The 13493-nt window shown below is 45.0% G+C and overlaps 1 pseudogene; it reads left to right on the top strand.

Moving 5' to 3' along the window:
* The first annotated feature begins 472 nt into the window (after window positions 1-472).
* On the top strand, window positions 473-1416 carry LOC125349376 (annotated as a pseudogene).
* The last annotated feature ends 12077 nt before the right edge of the window (window positions 1417-13493 follow it).

Below are 13493 nucleotides of genomic sequence, written 5' to 3'. Positions count from 1 at the left end.
AACCTCCTGATCCAGGTGTGCAGCTTGAGCACCCTAGCTTTCAGTCCCCTTCACCAGGTGTCAGGAGCAAACAGCAGGCCTGGGACCCTCTGGGGTCCTGTCAATCATGGCCTCTGTCTAGTAGCACAGAGCTGAGAGGAAGGTGGGGTAAAATCGATGTAAGCTGGAGCTGGATGGCCACTCTGACAATGGAAATTTGGGCTTGAGCTATTACTAGGGTTTGAACTCAGGCTCTCACACTTGTTATGCAAGCACTCTACTGCAGAGCCACATCCCAGCATTTTTTGGCACCAATTTTTAAAATTATTTATTTGGTCCTGGGGCTTGAACTCAGGACCTACGCACTGTCCGCAAGTTATTGTTGCTCAAGGCTAGTGATCTACCACTTTGAGCCACAGCGCCACTTCCAGCTTTCTAGTGGTGAATTGGAGGTAAGAATACCATGGACTTGGGATACGTTCTTTCACTTACTCCTTTCTCTTCGTGGACGCGACTGAGGAAGCATCGCTCAGGTGTCTCTTCCTACCCTCCTCCTGCCGTCATGTCTAAGTCCGAGTCTCCTAAGGAGCCCGAACAGCTGCGGAAGCTCTTCATCGGAGGGCTGAGCTTTGAAACGACCGATGAGAGTCTGAGGAGCCATTTTGAGCAATAGGGAACCCTCACGGACTGCGTGGTAATGAGAGATCCAAACACCAAGAGCTCCAGGGGCTTTGGGTTTGTAACTTATGCAACCGTGGAGGAAGTAGATGCGGCTATGAATACAAGGCCACACAAAGTGGATGGAAGAGTCGTGGAACCAAAAAGAGCCGTCTCCAGAGAAGATTCTCAGAGACCAGGTGCCCACTTAACTGTGAAAAAAAAATTGTTGTTGGTGGCATTAAAGAAGACACTGAAGATCACCACCCATGAGATTACTTTGAACAATATGGGAAAATTGAAGTGATTGAAATCATGACTGACCGAGGCAGTGGAAAGAAGAGAGGCTTTGCTTTTGTAACCTTTGATGACCATGACTCTGTAGACAAGATTGTCATTCAGAAATACCATACTGTGAATGGCCACAACTGTGAAGTAAGGAAAGCCTTATCAAAACAAGAGATGGCTAGTGCTTCTTCCAGCCAAAGAGGTCGAAGTGGTTCTGGAAACTTTGGCGGCGGTCGTGGAGGTGGTTTGGGTGGCAATGACAATTTTGGTCGTGGAGGAAACTTCAGTGGTTGAGGTGGCTTTGGTGGCAGCCATGGTGGTGGTGGATATGGCGGCAGTGGGGATGGCTACAATGGATTTGGTAATGATGGTAGCAATTTTGGAGGTGGTGGAAGCTACAATGATTTTGGCAATTACAACAATCAGTCTTCAAATTTTGGACCCATGAAGGGAGGAAACTTTGGAGGCAGAAGCTCTGGCCCCTATGGTGGTGGAGGCTAATACTTCCCCAAACCACAAAACCAAGGTGGCTATGGCTGTTCCAGCAGCAGCAGTAGCTATGGCAGTGGCAGAAGGTTTAATTGTTGCCAGGAAACAAAGCTTAGCAGGAGAGGAGAGCAGAGAAGTGACAGGGAAGCTACAGGTTACAACAGATTTGTGAACTCAGCCAAGCACAGTGATGGCAGGGCCTAGCTGCTACAAAGAAGACATGTTTTAGACAATACTCATGTGTATGGGCAAAAAAACTCGAGGACTGTATTTGTGACTAATTGTATAACAGGTTATTTTAGTTTCTGTTCTGTGGGAAGTGTAAAGCATTCCAACAAAAGGGTTTTAATGTAGACTTTTTCCTTTTTTTTTCTTTTCTTGCAGCCATGCTGTTGATTGCTAAATGTAATCTTCTGATCATGACGCTGAATAAATGTGTCTTTAAAAAAAATATCATGGACTTTTCTGCCCAGGCTGGCTTTGAACCGCAGTTCTCAGACTTCAGCTTCCTGAGTATCTAGGATTACAGGCATGAGCCACTGGCACCCAGCTCAGACACTATTTTTGAGAGGGATCTCAGGTCCTACTTGGGCCAACTCCTGAACCAACCCTATTTTCTGCTTTCCACCATAGTTTAGATAACAGGTGGTTTCATGCTTCTTCTGAAATACCATCATACAGATTGTACTGCCTTGGCTGGCTTGGAACTGTGATCCTTCCAATCTTAGACTTGCATGAAGCTGAGATGACAAACACCCCACCCCTACCATGTCCAACTACTGGTTGAAAGGGAGTCTCAAGAACTGTCTCCCAAGTAGGTCTTATTTGTTTGTTTGACAGTACTAGAGTTTGAACTCAGGGCTTCATGCTCATTCAAAGTGCTTGCTCCTAGCTTATGCTCTACCACTTTGAACCACACCACCAGCTCTCCTTTTTGTTCTTTTGGGGATGGACTCTCTGTAACTTGAACCTTGATCCTCCAGATCTCAATTTTCTGAGTAGCTAGAATTAGAGTCACCAGTGCTCAGCTGTAAGGGGGGCATTTTAAATAATGCTTACGATGAATATGCTTTGAGCTTTTGGTAACTGAGTCAGGTGATGGACTGTCAGTCACTTCAACATGTGACTAACTGGAAGCCACTGTGAGAACTATACACAGAAACTCAAATGGGGCCAGGGGCATCTTAGACCTTTCCCTCCAGGGTAGATAGTGTGGGAGTTGAGATCATGCCATTTGTCTGCCCTTTAAGCCTCATGGGTTCCCGCTTGCACTCATGAGAACGCTCTCTTCAATGGCTGCAGTCCTTGGAGGCTCTGCCCCAGGAACTTCGTTGTCAATGGGAGAAAGTTTAGGAGAAAGTTCCTAGAAACAAACAATTATTTGAGGCCTATGGGAAATGAGTGTCATTCTTTTTCTAGTTTGTTCCAAAAGTGATCATAATAAACCTTTCATAATTAAGACATGAGATTTAGAGAACCACCTCATGCCAGCAGCCCATGCTATTCAAACTAGAGAATAATACCAACATAGGCAGGAAATGACCCACCACCTCCCACGGGAGCGGGGAGGAGGAGAGGAGGGTTGAGGGAGTGGAGGGGGGAGAAGCCACATCACCTCTGGCCTCGGGGGAAGAGCAAAGCTGTTAGGATCTAGGAGCTGGAGAATTGCCTATCACACAGCACAGCATCTACGTGTGTGTGAGTGTGTGTGTGTGTGTGTGTGTGTGTGTGTGTGTGTGTACTGGGGACTAAACTCAGGGACACTGTCCCTGAACTTTTTTTGCTCAAGGCTGGCACTTTACTACTTGAGCCACAGCTCCACTTCTGGCTTTTTGGTGGTTCGTTGGAAATAAGTGTCAATGGAATTTGTCTGCCCAAGGCTGGCTTTGAATTGTGATCATCAGATCTCAGCCTCTTGAGTCATTAGGATTACAGGTAGGAGGCACCAGCATCTGGCTTGAATTTTATTTATTTTTGTGCTGATCCTGTAGCTTGAACTCAGGGTCTAGGCACTGTCCCTTTTTGTTCAAGGCTAGTTAGTGCCCTATCACTTGATTCATGGCTTCATTTATGGGGGGGTTGGGGAGGTAGTTAATTGGAGATAAGAGTCTTACATTCGTTTCCCAGTCAGGGAACCAAAAAAAAGAGTCTTACAAACTTTCCTTTCTGGACTTGCTTTGAACTGTGATTCTCAGATTTCAGCCTCCTGAGTAGCTAGGATTACAGGTATGAGCTACTGCTGCCCAGCTTTTATATTTTATTGTTTCGGTGTCAGGGATGGAATCCAGGGCCTGGTCCATGCCAATTGAGCTATGGCACCAACCCCTCCCCAAGCCAGCCATATTTTAAAATAAAATTTTCTATTGCCATGGACTTGTAAGTTTACCATGTGAGGCTCTCCAGGCCTCAAAGCCACTCTTTGAACAGGAAGAGGAGCCTTAGGGACAATGACACTGGTTAGCCTCTGTTCCCTTTGACCCAGCCTTTGTTCAGCAGGATCTTGAAGGAATTCGAACCCTGTGGCCAAAGGACCACCACTACAAACAACAGTGAGGACATCCAGGAGTGACTCTAGGCTCAGCCCACAATCAGGGTCACTCACACATTGTTTGTGGTTGACTCTTGCCTGATTCCCTCAGGACCTTTGCACATGCAATGCCAATGATGTCACAGGAAGTATGGGAGGGACAAACCCCTCAGCATTGGTGAGCCCTGCCTTCCTGTTCTCTAAGATAAAAGGACTGCGTAGCATGATGTGACAGTTAAAGGACACTTGCCATTCCATACTACGTGCCGCCCCCCCCCCACAGCATCCCTCCCCCTGTCTGTTTGCAGCATCACAGGTCTGTATATTCTTATCCTTGTGGGTTCATTTGACTCAGCCTCAGTTTCCGGTCAGTATCTCACTGTGTTGATCTTTGTTGTGCCAAATAAATCCAAAGAGATCCAGATCAGGGCTATAGATAGCAATATGTGCTGATTTTCAGGGATGACTCCAATTGGCATTTATGGTGACAGCCTGCCAGGTGCAATATGTGTGTGTGTGTTTGTCTGTCTGTATGTGTGTATGTGTGTGTCTCTGTTCAAAGCCAGGCCAGGCAGGAAAGTCTGTGAGACTCTTATCTCCATTAATCACCAGAAAACTGAAAGTGGAGCTATGGGTCAAAGTGGTAGAGCGCTAGCCCTGAGCAAAAAAGCTCAGGGACAGCACCCAGACCTTGAGTTCAAGCCCCACAAGAGACAAAAAAATAATAAATAAATAAATAAATATGCTCTCCAGGAACTATTAGAGTCACAATGATAGGCATGAAAATAAAGAATTGTCTCAGCAAGGCACAATTGACTTCTGCAGAAAGGTGCACCATTAGCCAAAAATCTGCCAAGCAAGCACTCAGAGCAGGCAGGCTGCTCCCATTGATCCCCCCCCCCTTTTTTTTTTTGCCAGTCCTGGGTTCTTGAACTCAGGGCCTGGGCACTGTCCCTGGCTTCTTTTTGCTCAAGGCTAGCACTCTACCACTTGAGCCACAGAGCCACTTCCGGCTTTTTCTATATAAGTGGGGTTGAGGAATTGAACCCAGAGCTTCATGTATATGAGGAGAGCACTCTACCACTAGGCCATATTCCCAGCCCATCACTGATCCCTTATACAGCAGGCTCCATCCTTCTGCTCACAATGGTTGAGCTCAGGTTCAGAATCTACTCATGATTGGCTAGTTTGAATAGGGTAAAATGCATTTACATAAGGTGATTTGAAATAAGATTAATATACAGAGGTAATCTCAAAAATATATGAATCCTCTGCTGTATCTTGAACAGCCCCAGGTATGTCTTACTTCCATCTTGAAAAGAAACAAGATTAAGAAACCTTATCTTTCTTTCTTTCTTTCTTTCTTTCCTTCCTTCCTTCCTTCCTTCCTTCCTTCCTTCCTTCCTTTCCTTCTCTCTTTCTCTCTTTCTCCAGTCCTGGGGCTTGAACTCAGGGCCTGGGCACTGTCCCTGAGCTACTTTGTGCTCAAGGCTAGCACTCTACCACATGAGCCACTTACAGCTTTTTCCGAGTAGCTTATTGGAGATAAGAGTCTCACAGAACTTTCCTACCAGGGCTGATTTCGAACCGTGATCCTCAGATTTTAGCCTCTTGAGTAGCTAGGGTTATATGTGTAAGCCACCATTGCCTGGCAAAGTCTTACATTTCAAAAACCCTTCCTTATCCTAAAGTGTTTCCTCTTTTCATGAACAAGAGCTAAGCAGGAACTTTTAAGCAACACACTTTGACAGAAAAGACAGTTTTTCTCATACCACCAAAAAACAAACAAAACTCAGGGTGGGAGGCATGGCTCAAGTGGTAGAGCACCAGAGAAGCAAGCAAGCCCAGTGAGCTCAAGACTCTGGGTTCAAACTCCAGTTCAAGAAAAAGTCGTAAAAAGGTCAGGTTTTGTTTTTTTCTTTTTCAGTACTGGATATTGAACTCAGGACCTAGTGGTCAGTCTTCCACTGAATCATACAACAGGATGAGAGTCTAGTGATTTGACTAAGCTGGCCTCTAGCTATCATCCTCCTGCCTTGAAGATAGGACTGGAATTACAGGTGCGCAGGTTTACATTTGTTGTTGTTTTTCTTCAGCATTAAGTTTAAACTCAGTATGAACTGTATCCAGCTATTGGTGAAGAAGGGGAATCTTGAGAACTGTTTTCCCCTAGACTGGCCTCAAAAATGTGATCCTCCCTATTTCAGCCTCCCCATAACATTGTCCCTTTTGAGATAAGTCATGGCCAGGCGGTGGCTCACCCTTTTCTCTGGGCACGTGTCATCTCAGCTGCAGGCCAGAAAAAAAAAAAAAAAGATTATCTCTTTTGAAATATCATTTATCTTTCTTTCTTTTTTTTTTTTTTTTTTTTTGGCCAGTCCTGGGCCTTGGACTCAGGGCCTGAGCACTGCCCCTGGCTTCTTTTGCTCAAGGCTAGCACTCTGCCACTTGAGCCACAGCACCACTTCCAGCTTTTTCTGTTTATGTGTTGCTGAGGAATCAAACCCAGGGCTTCATGCATACCAGGCAAGCACTCTACCACTAAGCCACCTTCCCAGCCCCTGCTTTATTTTTATTATAAAAATATACGGAGCAATTACAATGACATGAGTCAGGTAGGAATGCATTTCCTTTCAGATAATGTCTTCTGTTTACTCTCTTCCAGACCCTCTCCTTATTTTTTTTAAAGTTGATTTATTTATTGTCAAAGTGATGTACAGAGGGGTTGCAGTTTCATACACAAGGCAATGGTACATTTCTTATCAAACCTGTTATCTCTTCCCTCATTTTTCTCCCACTTTCCCCCTCCCTAGTGCCCCCTTCTTTAAAGGAGTGATTGCTCTAAAGAAATTGAGACCTGAGCAAACATCAAATCTTGCTGGTCGTATACAGTTTTCCTTGATGAATATATAGGCAGCTCTAAATCTGTGAGCTTTCGGTTGGGATCCATTGCTTCCTTTTCCTTGAAGTGATCAGAATTTCATGTCTTGGATGGTTGTTAGCTTGGGCATGGTGAATGAGCCTGTAACTGGAATGCTTGTCTAGAATGCCACAGCTCCGCCGTTGGAAAGCTCATGGCTTTTGCTTCCATGAACTCCTTCATCCGAGCAGGATTTCTGTAGTTATCTGGATGTGATTCGCAGATAAGAAATGTGAGCAACAGGATCTGGCTAGGGACTCATAGCCCAGTGGAGGGAAGGCTAGGGCAAACACTCGCCCAGCCGCCCACACCACTGATAACCCACCAGCCGTTCATCATCAACCCCATCCTCCTGCAGCGATTTTTCTTTTTTTGTCTTTATTGAAAAGGTGTTTACTGGGGGTGGGGAGTTACAGTTACATAATTGAAGTGATGAGTACATTTGTTTTTGTTTGTTTTGTTTTTGTTGCCAGTCCTGGGGTGTGGACTCAGGGCCTGAGCACTGCCCCTGGCTACTTTTGCTCAAGTGTAGCACTCTGCTACTTGAGCCACAGCGCCACTTCCGGCTTTTTTCTATGTATTTGGTGCAGAGGAATCGAACCCAGGGCTTCATGTACATGAGGCGAACGCTTTACCACTAGGTCATAGGCCCCAGTACGTCTGTTCTTAAACACTCTTACCCAATCCCTCATTTTCTCCCACTTACTCCTCCCTATCTCCCTGCCCCACCCCCTCAGGATTTTTTTATTATCTCATTGAAGTCTAGTCCCCTGCTGGCCTTTCCAGGCCCAAGTCTGGCATCATTAGTCTCTACTTTTGGTCTCTAGGAAAGCTTAGCTACCAGCTAAGCCAGTAGCTCACACCTGTAATCCTAGCTACTTAGGAGACTGAGATCTGAGAATCATGGTTCAGAACCAACCCAGACAGGAAAATGTGTAAGATTCTTATCTCTAATTAGCCAGCAAAAAGCTGGAAGTGGAGCTGTGGCTACAAGTGATAGAATTCCAGTCTTGAATGAAAAATGCTAACTTAAGACAGTGCTCAGGCCCTGAGTTTAAGCCCTAGTACTGATACACACAAAACAGAACAAAAACACCTGACTCTGTTAGGTCTGTCCGGGACAGCAGCCCCTCCTCACTTCTTTACCTTCCTGAAACCAGTAATCACCTGACTGTGAGTCAGCAAAGGACCCCAGATTCTGAGGTCACTTCCTCATCTGCTGAGGTCACATCCTGAACTACCCTGGTCACGCCTTACTGGGAAGGGGAGAGGTTCCCCAAGCTTTGAGATCACTTCTGAATCCACTGTGGTCCTGTCTCTCACCTTCCCTATATAATCAACAAAGGGTCAACCTGAGTCCCCTTTCTTTCTTTTGCTCTTCTTCTCTTTCTCCTTTCTTCCCCTCTGTCTCCTCACGCCTCCATCTTATGTGGGCTCTCCCCCCATAAACTCTTTTCTGCCACCATGTGGTGGGGCTCCTTTCTCAGCAAAACGTACATTCCCTATATACCTCGTATAAGTCGAATCATATAATATTTCTCCTGTGGGTTGGGCTCATTTTACTTTTTCAAAGTTTATGCATGTAGCTCAGTGGCAAAGCACTTGCCTAGCAAGTGCAATGTCCTGGGTTTGATCTTCAGTACCAATAAATAAATAGTTTAAAAAATCCAAACCAGGGTTCTGGGAATATGGCCTAATGGCAAGAGTGCTTGTCTCGTATACATGAAGCCCTGAGTTCAATTCCTCAGCACCACATATATAGAAAAAGCCGGAAGTGGTGCTGTGGCTCAAGTGGCAGAGTGCTAGCCTTGAGCAAAAAGAAGCCAGGGACAGTGCTCAGGCCCTGAGTCCAAGCCCCAGGACTGGCAAAAATAAAAAGCAAAACCAAACAAACAAAAATTCCAAACCAAGTTCATGGTGTGGCATGTCAAAATATTACTCCTCCTTGTTAAGGTTGAATAATAATGCATTGTATGTGTAAGGTTTGCTGAAAGGAGACCACCATGTGGTTCAGGCAGAAAAGAGTTTATTGTGGGAGAACAAACTGCAGGCCTGCGCAAGATGGAGGGCAGAGAGTGGGAACTAATGGTGGAGAAATTATATAGGCAAAGGAGGGAAGGAGGTGAGACCACAGTGGATGCAGAAGTGATCTCAGACCCTGGGAACCTCTCACTGTCCAAAGGAGTTGTAACTGGGGCTGTTCAGGAAGTGACCTCAGAGACTGGGTCCTTTTCTGACTCACAGTCAGGTGATTGACAGTTCTGATGAGGCTATCACTAAGAGGAGAGAGAAAGGAGGATATTCCCCCAATAGACCTAACAGTATGGGTTAGGTATGGTGGCTTACACCTGTAATCCCAGCTACTCAGGAGGCTGAGATCCAAAGATGGAGGCTCAAAGCCAGTTCCAGCAGAAAAATCCAAGAAACTCTTTGATAACCTACTCCAAAAAAAACTGGAAAGGGAAGCTGTTGTTCAAGTGGTACAGCACTAGCGTTGAGCTAAAAGGCTTAAAGGTAGCACCCAGGCCCTTAGTTCAAGTCCAATGACTGGCACAAAAAAAGCAAAAAGGGGGGCTGGAAATATGGCCTAGTGGTAGAGTACTTGTTCGATTCCTCAGCACCATATATATAGAAAAATCCAGAAGTGGTACTGTGGCTCAAGTGATAAAGTGCTAGCCTTGAGCAAAAAGAAGCCAGAGATAGTGCTCAGGCCCTGAGTTCAAGCTCCAGGACGGGCAAAAAAGCAAAAAGGACTGGGTGCATGGTTCAAGTGGTATAGCACTTGCTTAGTGGGGCTCTTAGTTCAACATTCTGGTACTGCCCCTCATTCCAATCCATTCTCTATATAGATCCCATTTTGCTTACCTATTCATCCCCCTCCCCCCCCCACACACACTAAGATCTTTCCACCTTTTGGCTCTTGTGAACAATGCAGCTGTGAATGTGTATGTGTGTGTGTGTGTGCCTGTTTGAGTCTTTACCTTCAATACTTTCAGTGTACATATATAGAAGTGGTATTACTAGATCATATGATGGCAGTATCAATTTTTTGTGTGTATGTGCAGAATATGAGGTTTGAAACCAGAGTCTTGCACTCTTGTCAGCTTATTGCTTTCTGCTTGCTAATTGGAGATGGAGTCTTGAGTACTATTTTGCCTCAGAATTGGCTTCAAATTTCAATCCTCTATCTCAACCTCCAGAGTAGCTAGGATTATAAGCATGAGCCACCGAGCCCTGCCTGGTTCACTTGTGAGAAACAACCATACTGTCTTTCACAGTGGTACATTATTTTACATTCTCACCAGCAAACACATGCTTGCAATTTGTCCACATCCTCATTATCACTTGTTATTTTCTGTATTCTGGTTTTGTTTTGTTTTGGTTTTGTACTGGAGCTTGCTCTCTGGACCTCTTGCTATCACTCGGCTTTTTCCGCTCATAGCTGGAGCTCTACAATTTGAGCCACACCTCTACTTCCAGCCCCCCCCCCCTTTTTTTTTCTGGTTATGTAGAGAAAAGAGTCTCTCAGATTTGTCTGCCTAGGCTGGCTTCAAACCGTGGTCCTCTGATCTCAGTTTCCTGAGAAGTTAAGATTATAGGCATGAGCCACTGGTGCCTGGCTTCTGGTTTTGTTGTTGTTCTGTTTCGTTTTTGTTTTTAGACAAGTTTCTTGCCATATAGCCCAGACTGGCCTCAAACTCGTGATCCTCCAATCTCAGCCTTCCAAGTGGTGGGATTATAGGCATGTGTCACCACACCCTGTCATCTTTTTTATTAGTAGTCTTTTTTCTTTCTTTTCTCTCTGTCTCTGTCTCTCTGTCTCTCTGTCTCTCTGTCTCTCTCTCTCTCTCTCTCTCTCTCTCTCTTTCTCTCTCTCTCTCCAATTTGAAATTAGAGCCTCATGTTTGCTGGAAAAGTACATTTGTTATTTTGAGATAGGGTCTCACTCTTTGCCTGAGCCTGCTACCTGGACTGTGATCCTTCTACTTTATACTTCGTGCTGTAGCTGGGGTGATTAGCATGTGCTACTGTTATAAATATACTGTCCAAGAACCACTGGAGTCACAATGATAGACATGAAAATAAAGCATTGTCTTGGCAAGGTAAAATTTACTATTGCACAGAAGGGTGCACCATCAGCCAAAAATCTGGCAAGGAAGCACACAGAGCAAGCAGTTTGCTCAGGAATTTATTGCTAATGCAGCTGGCCCCCCCTCCTCTGCTCACAGTGGGTGAGCTCAAGTTCACAATCTACTTGCAATTGTTAGTTTGAACAGGGTAAAATGTATTTACATAAGGTGTATTTACATGGTTTTTGAAATAAAATTAACAGTTCACAAGTATCCTCAGAATATACCCACACCTGCTGCTATTTCTTGAACAGCCTGAGGTATGTCTTCATTCCATCTTGAAAAGAAACCCGTTTAAGACAAAACCTTATATTTTACAAATCTTTCTTAAAGCAATTCTACTTTTCCTTAACAAGAGTCCAGAGCTGGTGGCTCACACCTGTAATCCTAGCTACTAAGGAAGCTGAGATATAAGGATCAAACAAGAACAAGCTAGGGGCTGGGAATATAGCCTAGTGGCAAGAGCGCTTGCCTCCTACACATGAAGCTCTCGGTTCAATTTCCCAGCACCACATATATGGAAAACGGCCAGAAGGGGCGCTGTGGCTCAGGTGGCAGAGTGCTAGCCTTGAGCGGGGAGAAGCCAGGGATGGTGCTCAAGCCCTGAGTCCAAGGACTGGCCAAAAAAAAAAGCAAGCTAGCCCAGAAAAGTCCCTGAAACACTTATCACAGGAAAAGCCGGAAGTGGAGCTGTGGCTCAAGTGGTAGAGCTCTAGCCTTGAACAAAAGAAGCTCAAAGACAGTGTCTAAGCCCTGTGTTCAAACCCCAGGACCAGCACAAAAATAAATAAATAAATAAATAAATAAATAAATAAATAAATAGTGAGCCAAGTTACTAGGTCAAAGCAGGAACTTTTAAGCAATTACACTTTGATAGAAAAGACAGTTTTTCTCACACTATCATGCCCAACATCTGCCGAGACAAGGGATCTCACCAACTGCTTTGCCCACACTAGGCTGGAACCTTGATCTTCCCAAGCTTCCAAAGTTACTGGGATGACAGGTATGAGCCACTGTGCCCAGATGGTTCAAATGATGTAGGAGGATCTCATGATTTTTTGCTATAACAGGCCTTGACTTTTGATTCTCTCAATCTCTGCCAAGCAGCTAGGATTGCAGGTGTGAGCTATCATCTTCTTCTTACCTGGGGCTTGAACTCAGGGCCTGAGCTCTGTCCCTGGCTTCTTTTTGCACAAGGCTAGCACTGTACCACTTGAGCCACTGTGCCCACTTCCAACTTTTCCTGTGTGTGTGGTGCTGAAAATTGAACCCAGGGCTTCATGCATGCTGGGCAAGCACTCTACCACTAGGCCACACTCACCACTCAGTGTCCAGCTTCTGATATTGGCCATTCTAACTGAAAGAAAGTGGACTCTCAGCGGTGTTTGTTAGTTTGGGTGGTTAGTTTGTTTTGGGCATCTCTCACATGCTGCTTGGACATCTCTGGAGAAATGTGTATTCATTTCCCTTTCCCATGTTTGAACTAGATTGATTGCTTTCCCATTGTTGCAGAATAGTCTGATTTTTTTTAAAATGTGTTTTACCTTGATTTGGCAGCTTTAGAACTGGAAAGAAAAAAAGATAAGTCATATTCAAAAGCACATTGTTTTTTATTTCTGTGCCAATTTTTTTCCCTCAGGCTTGTTGCTCTAACACTTGAGCCACAGCTGCACTACTGACTTTTTGCTGGTTAGTTGGACATAAGAGTCTCACAGAGTTTTCTGCCCAAGCTGGCTTTGAACTTCAATTCTCAGCCTCCTGAGCAGCTAGGCATGAGTCACTGGCACCTGGCTTGTGCCCCAATTTTAATAAGAGTAAAACTTGACATTCCATTTGAGTGCTTGGAAATATAGAGAAATGAGGTTTACATTTCTTTCCATAATTCATAAACTACTCCACAGAAAACCTTTCTTTAATCATGAAGGATATGGATAAAACAATTTGTGTGTAACCTTGAAATCAAATGCTTGACCGAGAGACATGGTTCAGCTACTGCTGATCCTGTGCCTGCCTGGCAAGCTCCAGGCCCTGAGTTCAAACCTAAGCAAGCAAGGAAGCAAGCAAACTAACAAGGAAGGTAGGAAGGAAGGGAGGAAGGAAGGAAGGAAGGGAGGAAGGAAGGAAGGAAGGAAGGAAGGAAGGAAGGAAGGAAGGAAGGAAGGAAGGAAGGAAGGAAGGAAGAAAGGAAGGAAGGAAGGAAGGAAGGAAGAAAAGAAGGAAAGAAGGAAGGTGAGCCCTGGTAGTTCACACCTATAATCCTAGTTACTCAGGAGGCTGAGATCTGAGGATCACAGTTGAAAGCCAGCCAGCCCAGGCAGAAAAATCCATGAGACTCATCTCCACTTAACCACCAAAAAGGGACTTAAGTGGAAGAGTACCAGCAAGAAAGCCAAACAAGGGTTGCTAGGCCTTGAGTTCAAGCCCCAGTACTGGCATGAAAGAAAGAGAAAAGACAGACAGCAAGCAAGCAAGAGAGTCTCCCACATTCCTTCTGTCCTACGAC

This window comes from Perognathus longimembris, chromosome 3 (genome assembly GCF_023159225.1).
Source record: "Perognathus longimembris pacificus isolate PPM17 chromosome 3, ASM2315922v1, whole genome shotgun sequence".
In the NCBI taxonomy this organism is placed as follows: Eukaryota; Metazoa; Chordata; class Mammalia; order Rodentia; family Heteromyidae; genus Perognathus; species Perognathus longimembris.
The sequence above is the reverse complement of the archived record's forward strand: the minus strand, read 5'-3'. Positions and strand labels throughout refer to the sequence as shown.